We start from the raw sequence: 21510 nt of genomic DNA on the forward strand, positions 1-21510 counted from the left end.
AATTAGAGGATGATTGCTTGAGATATACCAACGTTTTGTTGAACATCCCTGTGGACGACCACACGACCTTGACCTAATGATCAGAGCCGTCATTAATACTGGTTTTGCCTTAGCAGTAGAAGTTGCTGATGCAGCTTTCTGTGGATTGCCATCAATTTATGTCTTATGACTTTATATGAATTTCTTTATGTCGGACTTTGTTGCTGTTTTTCAGTGAGTTTTAATAGTTCAGCAAATGTAGATTCATTAAATACATCTTTTTGTCCTGTGCCTACTAGTTATATAGTTTCATTATATAGGCATTACTTTAATAGTTGCCAAGTTTATGCTAAAGAGTTAAACTGCCTTATTACACTGAGGTTTGATGCACTAACGTTTTTATTCACTTTGTCATTATGCGGTGCCACTTTTGCTGAATACAGTTGTTCTAGTATTGTTCGGTGGATATACTTGAATTTGAAATTATGCTTTTGTACTATCAACGTGTCCATTTACGTTCTGTAATAACTTGGCTATTGCTCTGAATTGTATCTTCAATGTATATTAGCTTCCATCTGAAGCTGGTTGGCATTGTCTTATGAATACATTTACCTAAGTAATGGTCCTCGCTAATTTTGTATGCTGCAAGAATACTCGGGTGTATGTTTGTGCGAAGTGCTACTAATAAGAAAACACTTTCATTGAATGACAGACCAACAACTCTATGTGCTCTCAAGTTTATAGACCCATGTGCTTGCCATAAAAAAGGCGACTATCTTGTCGTAAGAGGCGACTAACGGGATCGGGTGGTCAGTTTCACTGACTTGGTTGACACATGTCATCGGTTCCCAGTTGCGCAGATCGATGCTCATGCTGTTGATCACTGGATTGTCTGGTCCAGACTCGATTATTTACAGACCGCCGCCATATAGCTGGAATATTGCTGAGTGCGGCGTAAAACTAAACTCACTCACTCACTCACTCACTCAAGTTTATAGCGGTCATAAGTACTTTTCAGTTGTTCACTTGCATTCAAACAAAATGTTTTTTTTATTATGAACATTTATATTGAGCAGAATGTTTCTCTATGACTAAATTTCCATTCATATCAGGAACTGTTGTCTGAACTTTCTTCGCTGTATTAGCATTAATAGTTGCCATAAACAAAACAGGATGGATATGTAACCAATCTCAACAACATTAGAATAGATGTTTCTTCCACTAGAGTCCCCCTCAAATATTTTTTTTCATTCAGAGGACAGGGGTGTGTGCTTTGGATATAGCATGGTTCCGGTTCTGACACAACTATGTTCCTAATTCCCTGGCATACACAGTGTATATATAAAGTTCTGTTATTGTCCCCACACAGTCAATACTTTCTATGTAATACCTTACACCACCTTAGCTTTAATAATAGAGGTGGATCCTTTGTTCTCTTTAAATGTCTATATTTTAACATTTTCGTCCAATACAGTATTGTTGTAAGCAGATTATGAAATGTTAAAATGTTCGCAAACAAATTTGAAAAATGAAAAATAATTTATGTTCCCCAAAACAGGATCAATGGTAAACAAGCAAGCATATAATATTGAAGGAGAAGCAAATGCCCCGGGGCCTTTTGACACTCGAAACACATCCAAGAAATGTTTTCAATGTCACCCTCTGAATGCTGCAATCAAAAGAAATGATTAAACAATATCTAGTATGAAATATGTATAACACCGAAACAAATTTCAATCTGGGTGGTCATATTTTCAAAGTAACTCAACTCCGTCACAACGTAATTGAGTTGAGTAACGGAGTTGAGGACACTGGGATAAAATGGGGGATCACTCTGGTAAAACAAATGTTCAGTGTCTTTTTCAGCTTGATAGTGATTCTACATTAAATGACCTTTTATCAAGTAAATAAACATTTGTATTAATTTCAGAATGAGTAGAAATGAACTCTGAACGGAGTTGAGTGTGAATAACATACTGAACCTACCTCTGACATTGTACAACTTCAAAATTCTCATTAAAAGATGCAAGGTGTCTCTCCTGCCACCAAAAAGTTCTGTGACATCATTTCCTGTTTGCCTTGTGCTTCTTGACTTGAGAAGGCTCTAGTAGCTTCTTATGTAACGGAGTTGAGTGAATAATACGGGACACGCATTTTTTTTAATGTGTATAATTGTGAAACCAAGTTATAATTGATACATATAAGCGAATATATGTTTTGCCACGTCTATCCTTAGATGCTATGTGATACAAATGAGACTACAGTGGTCATAAATGTTCCACATTGTGCAACATTCTTGTGCACGGTCAGTGTGAGACAAGCAGAACTGACTTGTTTGAGTGGCATTTTAGAAGTTGAGACGTACAATATATAACAAGTTTTATGGATAACAACTTCTTTATTTTCGTGAGTGCGACGTTTCGATACAGATTCTTGTACCGTTGTCAACCTTGCTTGACAACGGTACAAGAATCTGTATCGAAACGTCGCACTCACGAAAATAAAGAAGTTGTTATCCATAAAACTTGTTATATAAAGCAGAACTGAGCTAACACACATGCTTCCCACCCGATATTTTTCTTTTAGTTATCTTTTTTGAATTTAATTTAGACAATTGTTAGGTGTCATAAGTCCTATTTCCTTTGTAGAGTATGGCCCAAACCAAGAAAATATAATTTATTATGAATTTTGACAAAACAAAATCTTAAAAATATTTCACCCTTTGCTAGTAACTTGCCAATAGCTACGGATGATAAAGCATGCCCTACACGAATGTTTCCAGACAGCAAAGTTGCAGAACGTATGCATGTGGACGAACAAAGACTACTACTGCAATGATGAAAACCTTAGCAGCTGAAACATCAAGTACAATTTCTGCTGACCCCTTTCATACACAATTTTCTTTGGCCACTGACGGCAGTAATGATGTTATATCCTGTAGTGGTTAGATACTTTGATGATAAGGCAGGGGTGGTTGTATGCTTGCTGCTGCCCGTGTCTAAATGTGAGGAGGAATCTTTCACTGGGGAAAACATGTGTAATGTTTTGAGGAGAGAACTTTCTCAGCGAAATATCAGCTGAGAGAACTGTATCAGCTTCAGCTGTGACAATGCCAGTGCATGACAGGTATCCACAAAAGAGTCTCTGCGTTTATCAGAAAACTGCATAAAAGTGTCTACATGCAAGGGTGTGCATGCCACCTAATTCATTTGGCTGTCAGACATGCAGGTAAATAATTGCCAATATAAATTGAAGACTTTCTAATTGATATACTTTTACTTACATAAAAGTTCGAAACATCAAAAAGAACTTAATCACTTTCAGAACCTTTTTGGTGTAAAGCTACATAATATATTAAAGCATGTGTCAACTCGTTGTCTGTCTCTTGGTTCATGCATTTCTTGTCTATTGTAACACCTGTCTGCAAAAGTCAAACAAGGATAAAGTTGGTGATATCAGTAAATAAACAGGATGAACCTGAAACCAAGAACACAAAGATGGAGAAAGAAAAGGACAAAACCAAAGCTGTGAAGGGAAAAGAAGTGAAAAGGAAGCAGACAGGTTTGTATCCATAAGTCCAGACCAGAGAGAAAAGTGACAAAAAGAGACTTGTGAAAGAGGGACAGACTAAAGAGGAGAGTAAGAAGATGGAAAACAAAAAGAAAATGAAACTACAGTGAAACCTGACAAATCTAAGCAGTGTGAGAAAAATATGAAAGCAACCATTGCCAGAAATTTGTGCTATGATTACCAGACTAGAACGAATACGAATTGAATTCTAAAATTGGGTTCAAACACTGTTTGTTTCTAAAACCAACATTGCCAGTATTTGATCACGTGAATGTGTTTCTACAAAATGAAGCTTAAAAGAAAAGTAGCATCTCTGTTTGTATCAGGTATGAGTGTCCAAGGCCAAAACACTGCCGGATGTTCACTTCAGTGAAAGAAAACATCAGGGATGAAGAGAAGAAGTAATGATAGGGACATAAACCAGAAAGTACTTCAATGAAATGTCAGAAGCTTCGGAGTTATCGTCAAGTGACCCAGACACTTTCTCAAGAGCGTGAGGAATTGAATTTCTCTACTATAGCCTGCAGATATGTTGTGCAAAAATGTCCATTTAGAGATGAGATACTTTTTCCTGCAGAAGTTGCAGACATACATCTCAGAAGGTCTGCTAACTATGCATCTGTGACATACTTTCTTGAGAGATTTCCCAAAGTGGGCAGTGATGATCAGACTGACAATAGTCCCATTTCAGTGTGTGCTGAAATGGAACTTAAATTTCACAGATACCAAGATGATCCACTCACAGAGGAAATTCCTATTGTTTCCTTCTTAGAGAGTTCAGAGTCCTAATTACACCAATTCGGAGGTGGCATCTCTGCACTTGAGGCGACTAAGGGTTGTCTCTGACTTGGTCGATGCATGCAATCGTATCATCTGAATTGGCTGGTACAGACTATTAACAGGCCGCCAAGTAATTGTAACACTTGATATCAATGGATGTAAAGCGACATTCAGTGAACAGATATATACTGGACAAAATAAGTTAGGAAAGTTGGTATTTTTATGATTGATATTTTATCAGAGTGTCAATGAATAAATAGATCATTATTCATAATTTCAAAAATTACATATATCCCTAACTATTTTTGTCCAGTATAATTCCGCCGTTAATTGATTAAAAGATTCAGAATAGGTCATGGTACTCGTTTCTATGTGAAACTCATGTGACTTCCAGATTCTGATTAATTATCAGGAATCTACAGATTATCTAGAACCAACAAATGTACATTTGGAAAATACGGACACACACACGAACGCACGCACGCACGCACGCACGCACACACACTATGGCAATGAACGGTCAACATAGGTGTTCCATCTTCTAACGTTTTTGCTTTCAGTGAAAGTGTTATATTAAACCCACCTCGTTTAATGAGACCTGTGTGCCAATGAAGCCTGTATTTGTGTTACACATCGTGTGCTAAATGAATTTTTGTAATCCTACACGTAGTTCCCGTTAGGTTAGATTCACGACTAACTTGTACTTATGTTTTACTAGGTAACCTGCAGTATTGTAAATAATATTGTTTGTTAGATGTCGATTCAGACTTCGTTATCTCAAGCCTTGAGACGCTCTAAGAAGTAATGATTATATCGTTTATGTCCTCTGCACTGAAAAAGATTGATTCAAAGGCAATCTCACTTTTAATGGTATTTTTCGGGTTGTTTTCAGCTCGTGGCTTTATCGGATCTTCGTGTCAGAACAACGCAGACTGTTACGTGGCAAGCTCCGTCTGTGTTAACTTCGAGTGCATGTGTGACCCTGGACTGGCATTCTCACATCAACAAATGGGTTGTTTTTCAAGTATGCATGAGATAAAATATTATTTAATTTATGAGACGCGCCCTTGAAAATGGACGAATTTTTCTGCATTTGTGTTTGTTAATCCAATTTGTTTCAAACGACCAAAAGTTTAAGTGAACTTAATGTATTTAAAATGGGATGCCTTTTGGGTTTTTGTTCTTAATTAAATACCGTAATTCCTCTATGAACTCAAGTTTCGAACGACCAAATGTCCAAGTGGGATTACGTTGGACTGCCATGAAGCTTTATCACATGTTCAGCCCAAATGTACTGTCAGTATAATGGCTTGAACAACGCAGTTAAAATGATTTATGACCCAGGAATGTCAGGAACAAAAGTGCTGTTAATAACCGTGTAGGCCCCATCTATCTAAAATATTACGTTATATCAGAAGTGAGATGAGGTGAAATTGGGTTTAACGTCGTGCTTGAGAATATTTCGCTCCATATGACGACGTGCATGCGTGTGTATGTGTATGTGCGGCTGCTTGTACTAGCTCAGACTTAAGCTGGTTTTATAGTTCTAGCCCACTGTGATACCATGCCGCAGTGAAACATGAATATCCCACTCAGACACATTCTACTGACTCCGAGCCGACCAGTCCTTGTTGTACCCATTAATACCGAGCGCCAGGCAGGGACCAACAAGTACAATATCTTAACGGCTATTGGTATGACGCGGTCGGGGATCGAACCCACGATCTTCCGCTCCCTGGGCGGACACTCTAACCACTACACCACGGAGGCGGTCACGTTATATCAGAAACAACTTCCTTTTTCAAATGATTAATCTTAATGGCTACCTTAAATCCGTATGAACGTATATTGAGTCAGTGTTGTATTTGGGTTCTGTGGCTTTGTGATAATAACCAACGTACTTAACTAGCAACCCGTAAACTGAAGTTCAAGTTAGTTAAATCGAAAACACTTAGAATCGCCTGTTCAGTGTATTAAACATTGCTGGTGGTATGAACATTGCTGGTGTCCCCGGTCGTGATATTGCTGGAATTTTACACAAAGCGGCCGTAAAACAACACTCACTCTTGCCAACGTCGTTCTTCTTTGCAATGTAATAGATGCCAAAAGAACTTGCCTTCCATTCCACCTCCGTGCCATGCTAAAAATATATAGTAACGATCTGATTTGTTTGCAGCTTGTACGGACTACGGGCCTCATTACACTAAAATACGTGGCTACTTTATAAAGGCAAACAACATGGCTACCTACCCCGGGGTGACTGAACAACAGTGCATGAACCGCTGCACCACCCGAACCACTTTTGTCTGCAGGACAGCTGATAGGCGTGCCTCTGACGGGAGATGTGACCTCACCAACCAAACACTCCTCACTGTTGACGCATCTCGCTACAGAATAGTAGAGGATCGTACAGCTATGACCCAATTTTCCAGAGATTGCAAAGCCTAATCCAACAAAGTCGACTCATCAAACTTTCGTCCATCACTTTTTCGTCAAAACAATGAATCACCAGCAAGGCAATTTGTACATTTGATTATTTTGGCTTTTATCCAAAGTTCGTAATTGACGATATCGGTTACACTGTAAATACTCGAAGCCAACTATTGGAGAGATCTGAACGTTTATGTCTCTACTGAAGAGGCCACAGCCTGCAGTACACTAACAGTGTAACAGTTATGCATTACTAAAGTGGAATGGCTTTTGTCTGCGTAACATTACATACTAAATATACTTGGACAGGTTCTGCAGTATATCATGTCTTGTACTACCTACTGCTTAGGTTTCACTGTGACTACACTCGGGGTCCAAGCTCACATTGCAATCTTCCTCTTCACTTCTCTTCTGTGAAGATCTTGGCAATTTTTCTCAATTCTTTCTTCAATAATTCAATAATAAATGCGGTGGGGTACCCTAGTGGTAAAAGCGTTGATTCAACACGCTCGATTCGCCACTTAGATACAATGTGTGAAACACAATGTGTGTCCATATTGCTGGAATATTGCTAAAAGATGCATAAAAATATTCACTTCTTTAATGCTTAAAAACTTTCGTTTCATTACTCTGGGCATAGGAATAATCAAAACTCTTGGTGAGGTCAACATGCGAAAACAAGGATCCGATGGTCCAACCCCTTAGGTGATCTGACCAGACCAGGTGGCCTTGGTCCGTCCTGACAACCTTTTGGGCCGAGTTTGTTTTTCTAGTCCATTCGGGAAGAGAATTTTATGGATGTTAACTTCTTTATAATGAGGGGAAAACGTTTAGTAGTATAAACTTACTCCTTCAAGCGAATTACAATGTTATTTGTGTCAGCTTCTTCTTCTTTTTTTCTTCATGAAGGAGTAAGAATATACTCCGAAACGTTTTGTTCCCAATAAAAAAGAAGTTCCTGTCTGTAAATAATCGAGTCTGGACCAGACAATCCAGTGATCAACAGCACGAGCATCGATCTACGCAATTGGGATGCGATGACATGTGTCAACCATGTCAGCGAGCCTGACCACTCCATCCCGTTAGTCGCCTTTACGACAAGCACGGGTTGCTGAAGATCATCTTCTTCACTGGTCCATAATAAAGAAGTTCAGATCAGTAAAATCCTCATTCTTATGCGTATCACTTCTAAATGCCATTTAAAGGCCCAGTAATCATTCGTTTTCTAATACCGAAATTCACGCCTACGTTTATGGGGCGTTAGGGTAACTGGTTGCTAAACCATTCGTGTGAAGCCTATTTCTGGTGTCCCCTGTCGGAATATTGCTGGAATGTTGCTAAAAGCGGCAAATAAATCCAAATTCACTCAAGTTTATGAAAATCTTTCAAATATTCAGCCATCGTTTGATTCAATTACAGAGGTGATAACCACGACATGTGATTATCTGACCAGTGACGGTGGGAAACCTAGCGGTTGAAGTGTGTGCTCGTCATGTCGAAGACCTGGGTTCGATTCCCATTCTGCCAATTTCTAGTGTTCCCAGTTGAGATAGTGCTGGAATATTGCTAAATGCATACTAACTCACTAACTCATTAATGCCTGACGACATCGTATGTTCCAACCGTGAGTGACCCGTGAAGATCCAGGGTAGAATAGGTCTTCAGCAACCCATGCTTGCCACAAAAGGCGACTATGCTTGTCGTAAGAGGCGACTACCGGGATCAGGTGTTCAGGCTCGGTGACTTGGTTGACACATGTCATCGGTTTCCATTTGCGCAGATCGATGCTCGTGCTGTTGATCGCTGGATTGTTTGGTCCAGACTCGATAATTTAGAGACCTCCACCATACAGCTGGAATATTGCTTAGTGCGGCGTAAAACTAAACTCACTCACTCACTAATGAGTCATTACTCATCATGTGACAGGTTAATAATAACCCCGTGACGAATCAATATTCCAGGAGAACTTCTATCAGGTGATTATGTCGTCACCTGATACGGACTAAATAATGCATTTGGAAGATTTTTGTTGAGCTTATAACAATGTTTTGTAAAAGAACCTGTGCTAGACGATCACACGACCTTGACATAGTACTGTCTTCGTCATGGCAGAGCTTGTGACTTTTGTTGATTCCATTTATGTCAGATGTTGTCGTGTTTTTCATTGACTCTTAATAACTTCAGCGAACGTAGATTCATATCTACCAGAAGGTACATATACGCACTAGCAACATAATATAAGTATGCCATTCATACTTCCGATGTTTATGCACATACTTCCGGTGTTTATGCACATGAGTAAGTGTTGGGAATTGGTTAAAATCTCATAATTGATGATTGGTTCATTACAACCGATCAATCATCGAAAATAATTGGTTTGCGTCATTTATCAAATGTTCCTGTTATCTTTGTTAATGCACACACAAAAAATAAAGAAAAAACATGCAATAGGGTCTTTTGCAGATTGCACAAAATCCATTGGCAAATTTTGCATATTTAAAGGATGATTAGTATGTTAGGAACACAGATTTCCTGGATTCTTTAAGATAAATTTAATCATGACTTAGAACGAGCTTGTAGTGCTCATGAAATGTAAATTTGATGACACAGACAAAACCAACCTTGTGTATAATATTGTCGATTAGCCACTGCGACCAATCTTCGATTATTTCAATTAATCGGACCACCACTAACATGAGTTAGTCCAATTATTACAGATCGTTGTACTTGACATTCTTATTTTAGTGAATAGAGATTACATTTATATCAGGCATTGTTGGGTGTTTTTCAGTAACGATTTTACCGAACGTCAATATATTTCTTTTTCTTTTCAATGGAGGTAGCAATGTTACAAGTGTCATGATCTTTAAATACACTTTGAAAAGGAAAATACACGCATGCGTTATGTATTATATAATCTATGTATTCATCAAATGCTTCCTATACTTGTAGAGATATGTTGTTACAGATTTACCACATCGTACAAGACATTTGTATGCTTGGTGAATTAAGTTTCGATAAGTTGAAGTTGTTTTGTCAGTATCACGCTCTGTGGCCACCTACAATGAATACCAATGTTGTTTAGTGGATATATTTGACAGAGTTATCTTCATCCGCACTGTGTTCCGTGAATAAACATTCGTTTGCAACTTCTCTTTTGTGATGATCTTGGCAGTTTTTCTCAATTCTTTCTTCAATATATTAAATGCGGTGGGGTACCCTAGTGGTAAAAGCGTTGATTCAACACGTTCGATTCACCACGTAGGTACAAATGTGAAACACACTATGTCCATAGAGCTGGAATATTGCTAAAAGCTGCATAAAAATACTCACTTCTTTAATACTTAAGGTTTCGTTTGATAGTCCCCCCGAAGACGTTTGTCTTGGTCCTCGCTAAATCTGTATTCAGCTAGTTTGTGCTTTTGAATTCCTAGAAAAACATACTTCCTTGGGCATGGCCATCAATTCGATGTATTCCCCCTTTGAACGTTGCAATTAGTACTATTTTTGGAATATTCTTGCCTTTCTGATATCATCTGAAAACATGTCAGATGACTTGGATGCTGCTGCTGTGACTACACTTATATTGGCATCAGAAATTGTATTTCATCAACCTTTAAATGTACCCTTGAAGATCTGGTTCTGAATAAGTGATCTTATTGATCGGCTACCCATACTTTTCATAAGCGGCAACTAACGGGATCGTATCCCAGTTGCGTAGATCAATGCTTGTGCTTTTGATCGCTGGATTGTCTGGTCCAGACTCGAATATTTACGGACCTCCGCCTTCTAGATGGAATATTGCTGAGTGCGACATTAAACACAAAACCAACGTATGGCTTTCTTGTTCTCTGACGATAACTAAGTTTTAAAATCTTCACCATAATCAACAGTTCGGTGAACAGTTTATAAAATTATTAAATGCTTAAAACAATTTTTTTAAGAGAAGGCAGTGACATCACTAGAGGTACAAATGCTGCGGTCATTTTAGTGATATATCTTTAGCTCCCATTAAACCAACTGGTTTTAACTAAATATACTGAAGTGACACAATGTCCCTTAAGAGATGATTCAGTTCGTTTTGCGGTCGTCAGGGACCACTGATCACCATACACTTATTCACAATTTCTGTTCAATGGCAGACAAACCAGCAAAACCCTGTTATTCGACTCCATATTAAATACACACCTTCCACTGAGTAAGAAATAAGTGCTATTGATCAACCGGATAAACTTTGCGCCGACGTATACATGTACGTGTTATTGTTTTGCCAACTGAACCAATTATTTATGCATGTGTCCCGATGTGGTTTGTTAGCGCTCCTAGTATCCTTTGTGATTTATGGTTTCTTGAAACATTCTCTATTCGGAACGTGGCGTTATATATAATTAATCAACTATTGGCTAATGTACTAGATGTAATTCATGCGTTGCAGTTGTGTTGCCTTGGTTTAACACAACAATACATGTTCAAACATTTTTAGCCTTAAATAAATCGTCCCCTGGGTTGTGTTAGATATCACGTCTAGAGTTCATATGACCACAGCAACAACAATTTCACTTCGTCTGTACATTGTTATCTCTTCGCTGTCAAGTTGTATCTATTACCATATGTGTTTGTTATATCTACACGGTTGTTGATCCATATATTGTCATCCTTCCTCACTGTTCAAACTTCTAAATGCCTCAATAAAGTTATGTTAGTCGTTATGTTCCTATTGCAACTCCAGTGAATAGGTTTATTTTTACACCACACTTAGCAATATTCCAGCTATATGGCGGCGGTCTGTTAATCGTGTCAATGTAGTGATCAACAGTACGAGCATCGATCTTCGCAAGTGGGATGCACTGACATGTGTCAACGGAAGCCTGACCACCCGAGCCCATGAGTCGCCTCTTAAGACAAGCATGGGTTACTGAAGATCAATTCTAACCCTGATCTTCACGGGTTTACAGCCGTAAGATACATAATTTGGCGGGGTTTGATAACGCTGTTTGGAACTCTCTCCGTTATGGTGGTATTCCTTTCATTCACAGCATGGGGCAATCTGTACATATCATACAGATTCAACAATGGATACCAAAAGAAAGCGCATGTCAATAGATGTGAAACAGAAACAAAACCCGAAATAATCCAATATACAATCACAAATTTCTTTGCTATGTCCATTCAGTGTTCAGATAATATGCTAAAGAATTCTGAAATGTACTACAACCCCATAGGCCTTCTCATTGTGTTCTGACGCAGAGAACCCGTGAAGGTCCGGGTTAGAATGAGCCCATCAGTATCCCATGCGTGTCGTAAGAGGCAACTATCGGGATCGGGTGGTCAGGCTCGCTGGATTGGTTGACACACGTCATCGGTTCTCAATCGCGCAGATCGACACTCATGCTGTTAATCACTGGATTGGCTGGTCCAGGCTCGATTATTTACTGACCGCCCCCATATAGCTGGAATATTGTTGAGTGCGTCGTAAAACTAAACTCACTCACTCACTATAGTTGTTTCTATTAGACATGTATGTAATTTTGTATTACACAATAACTTTACTATACTACACTGATTTTTTACACGTTTACAGAATGGCATGTCTAGTGATAACACCATTATGATGATAAGGCCAAAATCTTCCTGGACACAGGTTCGCATTAATACACGGGTAGACTGGATTAGATTCGGTTATCTGGCTTGCAGACATTATAAAGTATAGGAAGTTCCCCAAAATAATAATAACTGGATTCTATTACAGACTCGTTTGGGGGGCGGTGGGCAACCCAGTGGTTAAAGCGTTCGCTCGTCACGCCGAAGACCCGGGTCCGATTCCCCCATTTGGGTAGATTGTGTGTATCCCATTTCTGGTGTCCCCTGCCGTGATATTGCTGGCATATGACTCAAAACGGTGTAAAAACAAACTCAATCATTCATTCACTCCAGACCGGAGTAATATAAATGAATTAGTGTGTTGTTGATTACCAAACAGCAAGTGTAACAGGTAGGTGGATATTGATGACTTTGTTCTCTCGTCTTGGTCGATTTCATTTTGTCCCGTGGGAACGTTGGGTTAATAAGGAACAAACTTGCAAGACACAACAGCAGTCAACTTCCCATTGTGTATGTACAAACATGCTATGGGCACCACGTTAGCGAGGCGTTATGTCATTTCCTTTCTTGGAAGAACAAGGGGCTGTGTTGTTCAGAAATGTATTGTTCAGTAAGAAGCAAAACATGGAAGGCTTCCTTTGTTCATGAACCTTTGGGATCATGTCCTTTGAGAAAACTGGGAGAGCTTTCTGAAAGACCTATTGTTGAGCTTTCTGAAAGACCTATTGTTATATTCCGTAATGTACACCATGTTGATATTCATACGGTGCTGTTGTACAGGACATATATTGGGTATATTCCCAAATGATCATTTTCCCGTCCCAGGGGTTTTACCAAAATTTGGCGAGAGTATCAGCACATGCTTATCTGGCTTCTGTCTTGTCGCCTCTAATCAGCTGCAACACGTGCACTAAGATAGCTAACGTGCCAATGATCCACAAAATAATTAATAAATGCGAGCAATATAATACATAAGTGTTTGGATATTGTTGGTACTACTTAATATAAAATGTACTTTTGCATCGCATTGCAGTAAGACATAATTTGCTAAGAAATATTATTTACACACAACAAACAGAAGCAAATGCATAATATACTGCAAAGAAATAAAAAAGACGGAGCTCAAGTGACATCCTCTTAAATACGTGTAAGTCCAGTGACATGTGTGTATATGATGGTGCAGGGTATATGTACAGTGTAGAGAAGTTACATACAAGTCAGTGAACACCGGGAAATTCGCGTCACAAGTTGTACCATAGTGGGGAATCGCACTGACTTTATACAACAGGGTGAGCTGTCACAAGTTTACATGTTGTTATACATATACATATACAGAATATCTAAGTATGTATCATACATGCATGCATTAATACATACATGCATGCATACACATACATGCATGCATACATACACACACATACATATATACATACACACATACATTTCATACACACATATACATACATACATACATACATACATGCATGCATACACATACATGCATGCATACATACACACACATACATATATACATACACACATACATTTCATACACACATATACATACATACACACATACATACATACATACATACATACATACATACATACATACATACATACATACATACATACACATACATACATACATACACATACATACATACATACACACACATACATACATACATACATACACACACATACACACACATACATGCACACACATACATACATACACATACATCACACACATACACACACATACATACACACATACATACATACACATACATACATACACACATACATACACAGATACATACATACATACACATACATACATACACACACACATACACTACATACATACATACACACACAGACAGGCATACGTACGTACACATACATACATACATACATACATACATACATACATACATACATACATACATACATACATACATACATACATACATACATACATACATACATACATACATACATACATACACACACAGACACATACATACACATACACACACATACAGGCATACATACATACATACATACATACATACATACATACATACATACATACATACATACATACATACATACATACATACATACATACATACATACATACATACATACACACACACTATTAAACATTGATTCCTGTAAAGTTTAATATTTTTCCTGCAGTAGCAGATCTCAACCATTACAAATTTGAATTTAAGTTAAGGAATACATTGATAAATACACATTGAATATACGAATATACATTGATGTATATTGAAATTCATCCATGAGGGACAACTTATCTGGTGAGATAGGTTTTAACGTCTTATTCAGGATTATTGCACAATACTACATCAGTCAATATACATAACGGTGTATATGTGTGTGTCTCTCTTTGTGTTGCGCCTGTATAAAGGCGGTTCGTTTTATAACATTAGCCAATTATGCCACAATACAGTAGAATCTGTCTATTACCGTTCATTTGTGCGGATTAGACAACTTCTTTCCGTTACTGTAGACACGGCCACGAGGAGTTACCTCCTTTTGTTAAGTGAGTGAGTGAATTTAGTTTTACGCCGCTTTTAGTAATATTCCAGCTATATCACGGCGGGAGACACCAGAAATGGGCTTCACATATTGTACCCATTTGGGGAATCGAACCCGGGTCTTCGGCGTGACGAACGAACGCTTTAACCACTACGCTACCCCACCGCCCCCCTTTTGCTAAGGACAACAACTTGAATCGTTCTTTTTGTGTTTTATTTATACTCAATATATTATTTTTACTTTCATTGGAGAAAGTCTTCATTGCATCTGCTTCTGCATGTGTATTTCCACATAATACATTCTTTTCAGTCATTAAGCATTGTGAACAGAAGTAACAGAGATGTTTACGAAAGGTTATTTTAGTCTGCTGCGACCGGATTACAAAGCATTGTTCTCATAGCAAGTTGATCGTCGGGACTGTTATATTAGAGTTTGTAATCCGTTATTGAGAAAGTCCGTATTATAAAGCAGCTTTAATGATAAAATAAGAAAAAATTGCCGGAACTCAGAGAGTAGTCCGGATTATGGAGAAAGCCCGTTTCCAAAGAGTCCAGATTTGACAGATTCAACTGAATATATCGTAAATTCCCCATACTGTTTAATGGCTTTCAGGCTTTGTCATTCCGGACAAAGAGATCAGTGATGTTCATTAACTGTAACTAATCTCTTCACTGTGTGTGAAAATCAACTCTCTCGTCACTCACGGCAGATGTTATAAAGAATGTATGGAAATGAGATATATCCCATGAATGGAAATAGGCCATTGTATGAATATATCTGAGTGAAACGTAAATAAATAATGTCCGCAACTATCCAACAACAGATGCATAATTCATATGACTTGAAATAACACAAAGCATCAAAGAAACGTGTGTCTGTTGACGAATATAAAGTCATCCACTTACTCTGCGGTCCGACTGCAAGATTTGGCCAAGAAGTAATAACGAAATCCACTCGACTCTACGATTGTTTGATTTCAACTTTCCAGTCGTCAACAGTACCATTATGTCGAGCAGTATGCTAGCAGTTTCTGTCTTGCTCATGTTTCCCTTTTGTTTTTACAAATGATTTGTCTGCGGAGATTTCAAAGAACGTCATATGAATCCTGCTTCAGCGTTGTTTGTTTGAGAATTTAGTAAAGATTTAGAAAAGAGTTACATGCTAGTTATGTGAAGATGGTACGTGTTGTTTTTAATGTGAAACTAAAGAGTTAACAGGGAATCAGGACGAAAGGAATTACTTCTTTGTTTGGCATTTTTAAATAGTTGTGAGTCAGATAAGGACAAACTTATGGATAAACAACGTCTTCATTTAGGTGATACGACGTTTCGATACAGATTTCTGTATCATTGCTTGCTAACTGACCAGCAATGATTTTTACCATTTGGCGAGTGAGTGAGTATTGTTTTACGCAGTATTCCAGCAATATCACGGCGGGGGACACCAGGAATGGGCTTGACACATTTTACCCATGAGGAGAATGGAGCCCGGGTCTTCGGCGTGACGAGCCAAGTTCCCTTTAACCACTAGGCTACCCAACCGCCCCTCACCATTTGGCATTGTACCAAACACAAAAACCTGATTCTGGGATCACACAATGGATTCTTTACGCTTATATACACGGTTCTGTATGTCATATTTCTTCCATATCTTAGGTCTTTCTTACATAGGATTGAAGACCTTTTCTTTCAATGATCCGAGTGCTGGGCTTTGTACAAAATATGAATTACTTCCACTGGTTGAACAGACGTGTTTACTCCGTTCATATCCAGAACAATGAGCCTTTCGTTAGAGACATGCCACGCATTATTAACCCTTTACAGCATTTATTATGTATTTAAAGAACGCAGTATATTTGTGATAGGATGGTGCCAATTCCACAGGGGAGTGAGACAGAGTACCCTTAGTCCTCAAGGAGACGTACCGTCAAGGGCAATGATAGCAGGAGAAATAACAAGTTGTCCTCTTGTTTTGACACGCGGAATAGATAACATCGATTTGTGTAATGGGTTAACCCATTAACCCCAATGAACCCCAGTGGGTGCACATGTTCAGAGTTATCCTTAAAAAAAATATTTACAAGTACTCTTTGACATTTGTATTGAAACAGCTTCGGCAAAATCTTCTGTTACCATCCATTGTGGACAACAAGAATTTGCCTGACCATGCACAGTTTGGAAAGGTGCGACCTTTGATGACCACGGAAAGTGGACGCTCACTGTTGTTTCATTTATCTGTTAATGCATCACTAGTACCTTACTATGGCCGCCTCTCTGCTAAACAGTTCAGAAGAGGAAAGACCTTTCATTTGATTTCACGTTATGGGTTGTTGCTACGCTCTCAGGATATGCTGTGGAGTTTAGGCCACATCAAGGTGACGGTACCACGAGTAATCCAGGTCAAGGATTAGGAGGTTCTGTTGTTGTTACCCTATGGCCATTATCTTATCATTATTTAGAACTCAGACTTCAAAATGCCTAACACACAAGTGAATCATAAAACTGTTTTGACTCAACTGACTAACATTTCACATACACATTTTCCACATGGGTTCAAGACGTTAAAATCCAATTTTCATTATTGCTCGATTACAGCCATACTGAAAAGCCTATTTCGGGTAACTGATATGTAAATTGGTTCCTGTGTTGTGCGCATCAGGACGAATCAGATATTTTCTGAATGAAACGTAAATAAATAATGTCCACAGCTATGCAACAAGTAATGCATAATTCATATGACTTGAATCAAAGCAATACATCAAAGAAACGCGCGTCTGTTGACGAAGCCGTCCCACTTAATCTGCGGCCCGACTGGAAGTTTTGGCCAAGAAGTAATACAAATATCCACTTGACTCTACGATAGTTTGATTTCATTTCCTGCGTTTGTTTTCTTTCCCTTTTGTATTACAGAGGATCTGTCTGTCTGCGGAGATTCAAAAGAACGTCATGTGAATCGTGTTCAGAGTTGTTTGAGACTTTAGTACAGACTTAGAAAAGAGTCATATGCTATTCATTTGAATGTGTTGCGTGCTGTTTCCCAAGGTGAAACTAAAGTGTTAACAGGGAATCAGGGACGTATTTGCTTTGACAGGGACGTCGCACGAGCCGTATCGAAATAGATATTGTTTTACCATTCTTTAAAACCAGTTTTGTTAAGAATGTAAAGAAATTGTGTATGCTGTCAGTGACGGTTGGGACATCGTAAATGTAGGTCATAAATCTTGTCAAATCGGATATAAGACATTATATGCATTTTGTATGCTGGGCTGAGGGTAGCTTAGTTGTTAAACCGTTAGCTCTGCACGTTCGGGGGTTCTATTTCCTACATAGGTTCAATATGTGAGTCCACTATCTGTGTTCCGCGCTGTGATAAAATTGTAATATCGCTCTCTCCATGCTCCATGCTCTCTCACTTGCTTCATTTATGGCAGGATCAACAAAGCGAATTTAATGTTTTGTTCTAGATTATTTCTCTGAATACAATCTGAATTTACCATGTTAATACACCTCTGAGCTGAAAAAAATATACTCAATGAAACGGATACGGGAAAACATGAAAGTACAAGTTTTTTTTATTTCCAGGTGTTCACACACAGTGCAATACTAAGCATGACAAGAAACTCGGAAAAGAGTTTAGGAACGCTTGCACGTTTGTGTGTTCTTTTATTCGTCTCCATGAGTATATTTTCGTAAAACATGTTTCGAGTGAGTTGGGACTGTCACGAGATTCATCGTGAACCAGTTGTGACTATAAACCTTCACTTCGTTGTCACAAACACAAACACATCCTTGACTTAGAACCCACAGCATTATTACAATCCCATCACGATTGCCTATAAATATCAGCGTCAACTTGGACATCATACACTCCTTGCCTGCCACGTACGTCATACACCATCAGCCACGTCAAACGTCGTGACGAGCCAATTCTAAGTTTGTATTGATTTACCACATGGCAGCTGCATGGAGACTCGTCTGTCCTGACAATAACAATCCTCCCAGGATCTTGTGCAAGAAGAAATCCACTGCCGTAACTGTCCTCCTTGTGGGGATTCCAGGATTGATTTTTTTCCGAGTACAATGCATTTGTTATTGTCTGTGATTTGTTTGACTTACGTAGAACTTGCTGCGTGAATGTATGGGGTATGTGGAGACGGGTTACGGTTAGAACAGAGATGTCTAGCCCCGTGTACCAACTCTACAACCACCACACTTGTTTGCCTTTTGTTGTTTGTTTGTGTTTTGTTTTTTCTATTTTTGTTTTACTTTTATTAGGGGGGTAGAGTCAGTGTTGTTATTGTTTGTAGGTTTGTTTGGGTGTTTTTTTGGTTTGTTTTGGAGGGTTGTTATTTTGTTTTGTTTTGTTTTTTTGGTTTGGTTTAGTTTGGGTTGGGTTTTTTTGTTGTTTTGGAGGGGTGTGTGTTATTTTTCTGCATTCGAAATGAATCATGTTGTCATTTGAAGAAAACATATAACCAAAACGGTTGTTGGTGACATTATGTGCTGGCATGCTGGCATTGGTGTATTGCATTTGCATCTATACAGATCTTTTTACCAAAACTCCTTCCCTACACACTTGCGTTAGTACACACACACAAACACAAACACGGACACACACACGAAGGAACGCTTTTCTAAAAGTGTGTATACACCTTACGTCAGGTTGTTTATTGACAGATGGAAAGGAGTGAGCTAGCACGTGGAAGCACAGATGTTCCTTTGTTTGTTTCCAGATCTTCAGCCGCAGTGTAGAGAGCATTGCGAAGAAAGGTGGAAAAGAATATAGGACATCTTGTACTTTGATGTGTTCCCTTGTTTGTTTCCTTCAGTAAACACTCAAGTCTAGATGCAAATAAAGTCTTTTTCATTGTGTGTTTTTTGAGAGTGTACTCATATCACCTGTTTCTCACTTTTGTTTTCTACCTGTTTGTTACACTTGGGGGACACTCATTTGGTTACCTGTCAATGATAAGAATATGAGACAGCGTTTTTCTCAAAAACTAATTTGTGATCGATTGTTAGTTCAAATGAAAAATGAGTTCGAAACACATCACTGGAGAGGGAGGCTGGAGCTCCAACTGTTAATCATTTACTTGTTGTGCGGTAGTTCGGTTCATTAGTAAACCACAAAGGACAGCAGTGTTTGTAGTAGCGGTGTCAGTATAACTCTGTGTATCATACCCACTATCGAATAGGTCGTCAAAACAGTAAGTTTAACGAACATTATTAACTCGCTGAGAAAGTGTAATCCCAAATATAACATATGTTACATTTGACCACTTTCTAAATGGCATTGTGTATTTCATAGCTTTCGGCCGTGGGAGCCGTGCCAATTAACACTTATCAGAGGGGTACACAAAGTCCGCAGTCTAGACTACCAGTTGTCCGACATCCATTTTTGTGGAAGCCGCGGTGGCTGATTCGGTGCCTGACTCTGAGGGTGCGGGTTCGAATCCCGGATGGGATTCAACCCCAAAAAGTACTAGAATCTGTACTTTACTGAGAAAGTGTAATCCCAAATATAACATGTATTACATTTGACCACTTTCTAAATGGCATTGTATATGTCACAGGATACGATTTGCTCGGTACAAAGCAAATCAAAAACATCATGGGATTTCTGTCTGGGTCCGTATGACAATAATATTTTATGAATTTTTGATATCTCATAGGCACCCCTTCCCATCGCCCTCACTAACCGTCTGGGTTACACAAAACCAAATGTTTTCCCACAGACTTCTATAGTAACGTTATCCTTTTTTTTAAATCATCCAGGCTGTCAACAGCCATTCGATGTACACATGGGTACTGTCTGGCCTTCAAGCCACAATACAAACACAAATTCCGGCTAACTTATCCAGCCTATTTTCCGAGCACAGGAAGCTGAACACATCAACCCCAGTTCCGCACCAAATGGTGCAAAGTCATGGTGATAAAAATGACTGCATTAAATACTTAAAATTGTGGCCAGTTTGGAAGGAAGTGCTTTTAAAAAAATAAAAATCCAATCACAGCCGTCACATGTCTCCATCTGGCCAGAAGCACTGGCTCAGCGAGCAAGTGATTTTGATTTCGTGTATAAGCTCTGGCGAAACCGCACTGTCCGTGGTTCAAGGGAGGTTACTCTCTCTCACCACATTGTACATGCAAATGTGGGCCTCATTCGACTGACTGACTGACTGAGTTTAGTTTTACGCCGCTTTTAGCAATATTCCAGCAATATCACGGCGGGGGACACCAGAAATGGGCTTAACAGCCTCATTCGAACCCAAACAACATTTTAAACTTTGTCGACAAGAAATCACAGATATCTGACGAAATAAATACTTATAAATACAATCTAAGTGTCACTTATTTATACAACTTGCATGAAATAGTTACTACATATTAAAACAGCAGCAAACGACACGGCTACCGCGAAACTTAGTCATGGATCATTAATATTCATGAGTGTATTCATTTTGTGGAACGGTTCACACAATATCTATGACGCCATTGATTAAGACCTTTGATTCCATAGAATGGTCATATGCTATTCACCAATTATCCACTTGGAGAGTCCTACGGCAATACTATCGTG

The sequence above is a fragment of the Haliotis rubra genome, unplaced genomic scaffold (genome assembly GCF_003918875.1).
Source record: "Haliotis rubra isolate DU_JTF1 unplaced genomic scaffold, ASM391887v1 Scf1208, whole genome shotgun sequence".
NCBI classification, from domain to species: Eukaryota; Metazoa; Mollusca; class Gastropoda; order Lepetellida; family Haliotidae; genus Haliotis; species Haliotis rubra.